This window comes from Bos indicus, chromosome 27, assembly GCF_029378745.1.
Source record: "Bos indicus isolate NIAB-ARS_2022 breed Sahiwal x Tharparkar chromosome 27, NIAB-ARS_B.indTharparkar_mat_pri_1.0, whole genome shotgun sequence".
Taxonomy (NCBI): Eukaryota; Metazoa; Chordata; class Mammalia; order Artiodactyla; family Bovidae; genus Bos; species Bos indicus.
In genome coordinates, this window is record NC_091786.1 from 15,310,022 (window position 1) to 15,320,900 (window position 10,879).

A 10,879-nucleotide genomic window follows, 5' to 3' on the forward strand; every position below is an offset into this window, starting at 1 on the left:
ACCAACACACACTAGTTTTCCCCAAGCCATTCTTTTGCACACCAGACTGTGAGATCCCATTAGATTATCACTAAGCTCTCAGATCAAAAATCCTATGGCTTCATGATCCTGACTTGAGAGCATTTATCTTATTTTTCAGTTATGTAAAATTTTAAAGTTCTTTTCCCCAAAGATATACTCTCTGGACTTTCTCTTTTAAGAGTCAGGGATCTATTTTTTTAAGTCTCAACAAAACATTCATAAAGTTATATATATATATATATATATATATATATATATATATATATATAGTATATTATAGGCAAGACCCTGTGTTTTGCATGGGAGATGGAAACACTCACTGGACAAAAATACATGAGGCACTCTGCCTTGAAGGTGTGTACAGGCTACTAGAGGAGCTAAGACTATGTGCAATCAACTTTGCTGCAAGATGGAGGGTCACCAGATCACAGGAGAAATAACACAAGAGGCCCTCTTCTGAGCGGTCAGTACCTGGCCTTGCCAGGAGTGAAATGTGCTGAATCTTAATTGTGGTGATACATATAAGTGGTAGAAACAAAGTTCTCCAAGGTTTGAGAGGAGAAAGATATCACAACCAACTAGGGCAACGAGGGGAGCTTCACAGACCAGCTGAGTGAACCCGTCAAGGAGAAGTAAGACTGCAGTGGGAAGAAGACATTCCCACGGAAGTAATGGTGTGAGAAAGGCATGGGGCAGGGAACTGTGAGATGCAGTCATAGAATGCAGAGGAGTTCAGTCTGGAGTGAGTGGAGATGGGTTTCATTGGACTTCATTGGAAAGATGGATAGTTCCCTCACGTCAAACCACTCTGAAACTTAAAGGCTTAAAACAACCACCACCATTTATTTTGCTCATGAATCTATAGCTTTTCTTTGTTCTACTCAATATCAGCTTAACCGGGGCTGGGGGGGTCCACTTTCATGAGGACTCGCTCGTGCGACTGGAGGGCTGGAGGTGGCTGACTCTTCTTCATGTGGCCTTCATGTGGCCATATAGCTTGGGCTTCCTCACAGCTATTGTGTGGCAAGAGTAAATGTCCCCACAGAACCAGGTGCAAGACACATGACCTTTTATGACATAGTTTGAGGAGTCATAGTATCACTTCTGCTGTGAGCACAAATGCAAAATAAAAGAGAGGAAACAGAGTATTCACCTCTCCATGAGAGGAGTGTCAGCGATTTTTATGAGAAGGGAATATTGGAAGGGAGATGTTATACCCAATTTTAGAAAATACATGTGAGAACAATCTCTAATGATGCATTAAATAGTAATAAAAAGCACTTTTAAAAAACACAGATGATTTTATTATATATATCATGACAGCCTTTCAAATAGGCAAAGCTATTACTGTTCTTGTTTTGCCGATGAGGAAGCAAAACTGAAAGAGCAGAAAGGTGGATTTGCCATGATTTCACAAAGTTTTAATTTCAGAGCCCCTCACTAGCACTGACACCATCTCCCGAGGCCCTTAAGGGTCCCAGAACTGTGTTCACTGGGTTTTTTAAGTTTCCAGAGAGAAGATAGCTTAACTGCAATTGGTTAAATCTACTGTGCTTTTCCACTTTAACCTCCTCTCCATCATTTCTAGTTGTCAGGTGTCGCTGGGATGATTATGAGCATTTTGGAGATTCTGTTAAGGGGAAAGTGAATTATGAATACACTTAGTTTTCGTGGAGTGGGATTTATAGATGTGGCTTTCAATAACTTCAACGTATAGTTATTACTGGGCTTCCCAAAGCAGATATGATTTCCAGTAATACTCCTAAGTCCAGGGCCAGAGGTCATACTGTGATATGACTGTGTCCTATGGTATCTAGAATTAGAATGAAAACACATGTGTGGTGGAGGAGAAAAAAAGTTCAAAACATACATAACTAGAAGCTAGTCTGTGGAGAATTCTTCCAATCAGAAAATAATTGTTGTACTTGCTCAAAGGTAGCACAGAATGCAAGGAAAGCAGAAAAACACTGTGATGCAAGTGTTTAGAGAGAAACTCTCTGAGAAGAAGACTGGAACTCAGAGCTACTGACAACCAAGAAAGTTAATGATGCTTTCCCAAGTGGCTAATGATGCTTCCCACTCTGGGGGCTTCCCAAGCAGCTCAGTGGTAAAGAATCTGCCTGCTAATGTAGAAGATGCAGGTTCAATCCCTGGGTCAGGAGGATCCCCTAGAGTAGTAAAAGGCAATCCAGTCCAGTATTCTTGCCGGGAAAAGTCCACAGATAGAGGGAAATTCCATGAACTGGCAGGCTAAAGTCCATGAGGTCACAAAGAGTTGGACACAACTGAGCAACTGAGCACATATACACACCATGGGTTCGAAAGAACTTGAAGAAAAATGAAGCTATCTGGTTGTTACCATGAAAGATGAACTCATAGAGAATAGGAACAGGGTCACAGTGATTATCAACTCATCAACAAAAAGCACCAGTAAAGTACCATTTCTCATGTTACAAGGATCCTGGAGTGTAGAGGATGGCCCTTAGTTACACATGCTGGATTAGACATGGCTGCTGACCTGTATGATGTAGGGTAGTGCAAAATGATGCTAACTCAGGCTAGCTTATTGGGTAAAACCAACAACAAAAGGGAAATAAAACATTACTTATATGATTCAGTTACTGTACTTTCATTATTCATTGGCACATAGTTTTGTTACTTGAATGGGATGTAGGTAGCATGTTTGGGAAGAGGAAAAATGGGAAATCATTGTGGAAGCCTTATGCTTAACCATGACAGGAATTGGAGAAATCCAACCACAGAGGCTTTGTGGAGGAAATAGGATTCTAAGATTCACGGACAAAATGGGCTAGGCAGGGAGGTTATTCCCAATGCATGCTCCAAATAACAGTTGGGTACAGCTCTTGATGCAATTATGGTGTAAAAGGTAAGGGAACTCTGAGTGTGCTTGAGAGGAGTGATCTGAATAACAATTGTTATCATTTTTTAGATACCTGCGTCAAAGCAGAAGAAAACAAATAAGCTAAAATAACATTCACTCCTGATGATGCCTTTGAATGAGAAACAATCTTTAGATGTGTTTGTTAACGGTCATAGGATCCAAGGCATCATCAGAAATGGTGAGGCTGGGCTCTAGTGAGGTTGATGAGTATGGCAGCCATAGCCAGATCTAAAGAAGAAGATGAGAGTTAATAGAAGTCAGAGTAGGACGGTGGCCGTGGCGATGGGACAAGGCAGCATGTCTGTGAAGAGATGAGCCATGGCAAGAGCTGGAGATGAATGGAAGCTCACCTGAGGATTACTGGTGGTATTGGCCTCTCCAAGAACAAAAAATAACCTCCTCTGTTTGCCCTTCTACTACCCCTAGCCACAACCTGGTTCTCTCTGTATATTTATGCCTAAAATCAATGGGCAGGTGCTATTCCCACCTGGCTCCTCCCAGTCTGGGTTCCACGCTGTCCCTGCACCAACTGCAGAATTCTTTTCCTAATCCCCTCAATCTTTTCTCCCCACAGGAGCCCTGGGCACAGTGGACCCTCTTTCCTTTCGGAAAATCCCTCCCCTGACGCATGACTTCCATGACTTCCATGACCTCTGCTCCTTCCTTTCGTCTTTCTCTTTTTGTTTGTTTTAGGGATCAGTGACGGCTCCGCCCTTTTCTCACTTTCAGCTCCTGTTTATTTTGGTGCCATTATCCTCAAGTCATGATGTCTCTGCAGGAGTCTTTTTAGTCTCTTGTTCATTTTGTAGTGTTGGTTTAGTTAATGTTTCGTTGTTAAGTAGTGTCCAACTGTTTTGTGACCCCGAGGACTGTAGCCAGCCAGGCTCCTCTGTCCACCGGATTTACCAGCAGGAATACTGGAGTGAGTTGCCATTTCCTCCTCCGGGGATCCTCTGACCCAGGGACTGAATGCTAGTCTCCTGCATTGCAGGCAGATTCTTAACTGCTGAGCCATCAGGGAAGCCCCCCTTACATCTTTCAGTGACTCCTTTCTCATATCATGTCAGTTGTGGGGACCCCCAGGTGTCAATCCTAGACCTCTGGTCTGCTGTCTTCATACTGAACTCTTGTTCATTTTTACTTTTCAAAAAATGCACTTATTACAATAATCTCCAAATCTACATTTCCAGGGTCAACCTTTTAACCAAAGCTTGTATTACACACTCCTTGATGTATTATCATCATTTTAAACTCAAAACATCCAAAATTTACCTTCTCCTCTATCTACCAATACTAACTCCCTCTGTCACTTCCTAATTTCTGGCCATGTTATCACACTCAAATTCTCCTAAATTTGTGCTTTGGGGTTTTTGTTTTCCTTTGTCCCTTACATCAGTCACCAAGTCCTGCAGGTTCATCTCTGCCATGTGTATAAATTCATACCTGTCTCAGCTTATCCCAAGAAGTCCAAGCTGTCTCATTATATCTCTCCAGGGAACAGATCAGTAGCTGTTTTTCCCTTCATCATCTGCTTTAAATGCTGTTTGAGTAGCAATGGGAGTAGTACCATATACTACTAAACACTTACTGCTTTGTCAAGTACTTTAGTAGAAGGTTTAAATACATCACCTCATTTAAGCCTTCCAACCCTATGAACTGATACTACTGCTGTTATGCAAGTAGCTTAATGTAGAAAGTTGATAATATTTTACAGAAATGTCAAAGGTAGATTTGAAAGTTAAAAAAAAATGACCAATATGACGTCGGTTATGTAAAGAGAAAAGGTTATTCTTAAGCCATAGCATGCAGGATATGAGTTAGAAATAAAGCTAGAGCTCTTTGTCTATGGCAGAGAAAATTGCAGAATCTCCTCCTGGAAGGCAGAAGGACTTAACTTAAAGTCATCAGACCAATAACCATGTTTTCTCTCTGAGAGTCCTCAGGTAACAGAAAAGATGTTTCAGGTCCAAATACAGGGAATTTTATGTTAGAAAGGTGCCATCTAATTTAATCCCCATTAAAAAATTAAAAGAAAGTAAAGTCTTGAAGCAGTAAAATGATTTGTTCAATGTCACAGTCTAATTCTACTCCATGAAGCAGTATTAGCAATCCTATGGGTGTGTTGAAATTGAGGCTACTTGGATGCAAAATATCATGAGCACTTTGACAAAATGGGTGGTAGGAAGTAAGAACAGAGGAATTGGGGGTCATCAGGGGTAAAGAAAGCATCTATATTCAGGTCGGTGAGCCTTGGGACTGGGGGACGAGGCAGCCTTCGTGTGCTCAGGAGCCAAGGGAATGAAGCACTGTCCCTGACATCTGTTTGTGGCAGGAAATGACACTATGGGTCAGTCCAAACCCAGAGATGGGGCGGGCTGGCTGCCAAGGTCCCTGACAACTGAACTGGGATTCTGAGTAAGGCTGGCCTCCCCACAGCCTAGAGATCAGACAGGGCAACCGATCAGATGCAAGCAGGGAGTGTTTAGCTAGAGATGGACGCAGGGAGAGAGGGCTTCGGACTAGGTGAGCACTCTGGATGCTTCTGGAAGCTGCCAGGTCTTACATAAGGTCCTTCTGGGAGTCAGTCGAGCCAAGAAATTGTGGCCAGGCTGCGGGACCCAGTCTGGACTAGTGGCTTACCCTCAAGCCCCCTAGGTATGTGAGGAGGGGTGGAGATACTCATGTCTTGCATCTGTGGCATCCAGGACTGAGTCTGGGGCTGGTGGGAATGAGAAGATGTAACTGGGAGCAGATTAGAAAGCATGGCTCCTGGAAGCAGGGTAGATTATGTGGGAATGTGGTGGATCAGGAGAATACGAATAACAGGCCCAGCAGCCTGGGTCTCCCAAAGGTCCTAGGTTGGTCCTCTGAAGACCTGGAACCTCAGCTCAGCTTTCTCACTCACTGGTTGTGTGCCCCTGGCAAATGATTTGTATCTCTAGGTTGTGGCTTCTTCCTTTTAAGGGAGGAACTAATACAGCTGATAAGCAGAGGCACCGAATCTTATGAGCTTGTGCAGATGGTGGAGATACTGGGGCATCAAGGGTCTGGGAACAGGAAGTGCTCCTGGAACTGGAAGGTGCTGGGCAATTGGCAGCTGTCGCCCTTCTCAGTCACCTCTTCCCTGGGGCCCCTAACCCATTCTTCCAGATTTTCCCTCACTGGCCAGTGATCCATTCTCTCTTCATAGGATCAAGTCCAGAGTTGGACAAAGGCCATGAAGGAAGGACTGTCTGCCTAAATAGCGTTACTCCCTGTACCCATTCAGGCAACACCACTACCAGTGAACAGTCCTTGAATCCTTCTTCGCTGCCAGATTCCACATAGCTGCTTTGTATTCCCAACCCCTCCCCCAACAACTCTATAGCAGAGTTTCTCTAAGCAGCCGCAGTTTATAGATGAAGTCACTGAGGCCCACAGAAGTTACAAACCAGTGGTGGGATCAGAATTCTGTGGACACAGCTGGGGAAGGAGAGGGTATGATGAATTGAGAGATACAGGAAAAACCGCTACAATATTGTAAAGTAAAGAAAGTGAAAGGGAAGTCTCCCAGTCGTGTCCGACTCTTTGTGACCCCATGGACTGTAGCTACCAGGCTCCTCCATCCATGGGATTCTCCAGGCAAGAATACTCGAGTGGGTTGCCATTTCCTTCTCCAGGAGTTCTTCCCAACCAGGGATTGAAGACCCAGGGATTGAACCTGGGTCTCCCAAATTGTAGGCAGACTCTTTACCATCTGAGCCACCAGGGAAGTCATTGTAAAGTAATTAGCCTGCAATTAAAATAAATAAATTTTTTAAAAAAGAATATACATTACCATATGAAACAGATAGCCAGTAGGAATTTGCTGTATGATGCAGGGAGCTCAAATCCAGGGCTCTGTGACAACCTACAGGGGTGGGATGGGGTGGAAGCTGGGAAGGAGGTTCAAGAGGGAGGGGACATATGTATACCTATGGCTGATTCATGGTGATGTATGGTAGAAACCAACACAATATTGTGAATCAGTAATCCTCCAATTAAAAAGAAATAAATTAAATTAATTTTTTAAAACCAGCAAAAAAAAAAATTTGAACTCAGACAGCCTCTGCCTTTTAACCACCAAACCACTAGTCTTTCCTAGACAAGGCAGGTAAAACATGAACAAGTAGAAATAGAGAGTAGAAAAGGAATTTTCATTGGTAACAACTGATAACTAGAGATTTGGGGAAAGAAATATGAAAAGAATTGAAATGGAGAAGAAAAATATCAGGATTTCGGGGAAAATACAGAGACCAAAATTTGTCTTGAGAATAAGATGAAAATGAAGCCATCAAAGCTGGTTTTATTCATGTATCACAGACTTATAAATTAAACATTCACTGAATAGCCAGAATTAAACATGATATCGGCATTTAGAGAATTCATAGCCTAAAATCCAGATGGTCATACGTCTCCAAAATATAGTTTAACAACAAGAGAGATTTCTGACAGAGTGTGGAAAGTGCTGCCTAAAACCTTTGGCCTAGATCCGTAGGCCAAAGTTACAGAAGGTTACAGAATTGCAGAAGGTGGTGGAGGCAAGAGTGGGGAGGTTCTTGATATTATCAGCAAGAAAGTCAAGTAAATTCTATTTATTCAAGTCAAGCTCTTTCCCCTCATCCCAGCCATATCAGACGAGAAAGAACAAACTTAGGGTCAATTATTTGGAAGCGGAGAGAGGACAGTCCAGTGCTTAAGACTTCAGCTTCCAATGCAGGGGGTGTGGGTTTAATCTTTGGTCGGGAAGCTAAGATCCTCGACGTGCCACAGCCAACTGAACGGAAACATAAAACAGAAGCCACGTTGCAACGAACTCAATGAAGTCTTTAAAATGGTCCACACACAAAGTTGTAGAAAAGAAAACTCTGCTTAGGAAGAAAACGTTTTCTCTCCACAGTTAATTTTCTCTCTACAGTTAATCAGAATAACTAAATCATTCTGATAATAATCAGAAATAATTGCCTGATAATCCATCTCAGTGATCCAAAGTCACTAACATTTGTTTTCTTAGAAGAAAAATTTTATTGGAATATGGTTGCTTTACAATGTTGGGTTAGTTTCTACTGTACAACAAAGTGAATCAGCGATATGTATACATATGTCCCCTCTTTTTTGGATTTCCTTCCCATTCAGGTCACCACAGAGCACTGAGCAGAGTTCCCTGTGCTATACAGTAGGTTCTCATTAGTGATCTATTTTATACATTTTTCCAGGCGTTAAACCATTCTTTCTATTTTTTGGTTGCAAATGTGGTGGATTTACTTATTTTCCTCTGATGCAAAACCAAAGATTCGACTACGGCACAGAGACCGATGTGTTAAAAAGTCACGAAGAAGTGTGAGACCCGCAGCATGTGATGTACAAGCTGGAGGGCCACTGACACTACACTGATGCCGAGGAACACACCTAAAATAACACTTCAGAACACAGTGGCACCAATGTGACAGCTGCCAGGTACGCCTTCAAGCACCTCCCTTAGGATGGACTTACAATCTCTACACTTTGGTATGGGCAAGATTACAATTCTTTGGAAGAATACAGAGTTTACACTTTTCAAAGCTCATAGAAGAATTTTAAGGCCAAGACACAGTGGGGTTCATTTCTCTTAACTCCCAGGGACAAAGCTGGTACATTGCTCAAAACCGCATTAAGCTTCTTCATTCAAATCCCACCCCAAACTTGTGACTTCCTACATTGAAGTTCCTCCCATCAATTCAAGTAGATCAGGTCAATTTGACCCCTGGGCAAAGTGTCTGAGTATGACCCAGTCCAATCAGCCTGGCCAAACTTACTTTAGCAGATAAAAAAACTTCTATAAGTCACTTTGTATATATCAGTGATGATAAAGTGTATTTATCACTTTGTATTTATCAGTCAAACGGGTATTGTTAACTACCAGTCATCCAATTGACGTTTGGTGAAATTTCAATCTTCCTCTAACCTTCTGGGGGATAGAATCTCCAAATTCAACACCATGGTTCATGTAAGTGTGGAGCTGGAAGCCTGTAATCCAGGGCAAAATTATTCTGCAACAGTTTGGACAAAACTGTGTTGAAATTTATCTAATGGTCAGTAAGCCGGCCCTCAAAGACTAACACAGCCAAGTTACAAACGGTTCAGAAAAATCTGTATCAACATTACTGCCAAAACTAGAACAATCCCACTTATAGGAGACCTTCAAATTCTCACTCTTCTTTCCTGTGTTCAATATCAATATAGTATCAAGAGTCAGTTTCAACCCTTCAGCCAACTTATTCTATAAAGAAGTCTCTGTCCTGAGAAATTTTTCATTTTAGAGTGTAAGTAAGCCCATAGGTAGGCTTTCCAGGTGGCTCAGTGGTAAAGAATGGCGCCTGCCAATGCAGGAGATGCAGGAGATGAGGTTCAACCCCTGGGCCGGGAAGATCCCCTGGTGAAGGAAACCCACTCCAGTATTCTTAACAAATATTTTAAACATAATTTTATTTATTTATTTATCTGGGCTGTCTGGGTCCTCACTGCTATGTGGGTTTTTTCTCTAGTCATGGGGTGTGTGGGTTTCTTACTGTGGTGGTTTCTCTTGTTGCAGAGTATGAGCTCTAGCGTGCTTGGATTTCAGTAGCTGCAGCACGTGGGCTCAATACCTGTGGCTCCTGGGTTCTAGAGCACAGTTGCTCCTCAACATGTGGGATCTTCCCAGATCAGGGATTGAATCCATGTCTCCTGCATTGGCAGGTGGATTCTTTAGCACTGAGCCACTAGGGAAGCCCCACTCCAGAATTCTTCCTGGGAGAATCCCACAGACAAAGGAGCATGGTGGGCTATAGTACATGAGATGGCAAAGAGTCTGACGCGACTGAGCATACGCACATACACAAGCCCATAGTTGCTGATCTTATATTTGGTTTCTAGCTTTTCTGATGCTTTTCCTGCATCAGTGTGAGCATGACCAGAAGGAGAAAAGTCCCCTCCATTACAAAACTTGTCTCTCATATATATTCAACTATACCAAACCCATATCCTCTGATGAAGACATGCATCCTTGGCAGCTTTTCCTGGGTCACAGTAAATCAGTGTGTTATACATACTTCCAACCAGAGGGCCTGTCTCCATTCTGCAGGGGCATCCTCAATGTTAAACCATTCTTGCATTCTTGAAATAGTCCAATATAGTCATATTGCATTCACTAGACATTACTGAATTTGTTTTGCTAATAGTTGATTTAATTTTTTTTTTTTACAATTTTATACAACATTATGTTGTATTCCCTGTAATTTTCTTATCTTATAATGTTCTCGACAGGTTTTGGTATCAATATAACACTGGCCTCAGAAAACAAGATGGAAAATGTTATTTAAAGGATAATTCTTAATTTTTATACATGGAGGGATCTTCAAATGCTCTTTTTTAGCATTTATTTCTAATACAATTCCACTTCTGCCAGACAGGAAACTTTATGTAATTTCAGTCCTTTGATATGGGTTGAGATTTTTTATTAAAACCCAACATCTGGTAATTTTTTATAAAGATTTCAAGTATACTTCAAAAAATTAAATTTGCAGTGTTAGAGGAAATATCCTTTGCATATCAGTTAGGTCAAATTTGTTAATTTCAGGTTCAAATCTATATTTTTCTTCTCCTTAATGAGAAAGGTATGTTAAAATTTCACACTATAGCTGTAGACTTATCTATTTCTCCCAGCAATTAGGTTAATTTTTGCCTCATACATTTTAAGGCTAAGTTACTAAATGTATGCAAAATTTTTAAGTACATAGTGCTGTAGAACACAAATCTGGTATATGAAAACTGAAAACCAGGTCTAGAAAGGCTGTGTTCATCAGTTCACTCAATCATGTCTGACTCTTTGTGATCCCGTGGACTGCAGCACACCAAGCTTCCCTGTCTGTCATCAACTCCCAGACCTTACTCAAACTCATGTCCATCGAGTCAGTGATG

General features: G+C 41.8%; 1 pseudogene; it reads right to left on the reverse strand.

Moving 5' to 3' along the window:
• Positions 1-8,605: 8,605 nt before the first annotated feature.
• Positions 8,606-10,009, reverse strand: LOC109553318 (voltage-dependent anion-selective channel protein 3-like; annotated as a pseudogene).
• Positions 10,010-10,879: the final 870 nt, after the last annotated feature.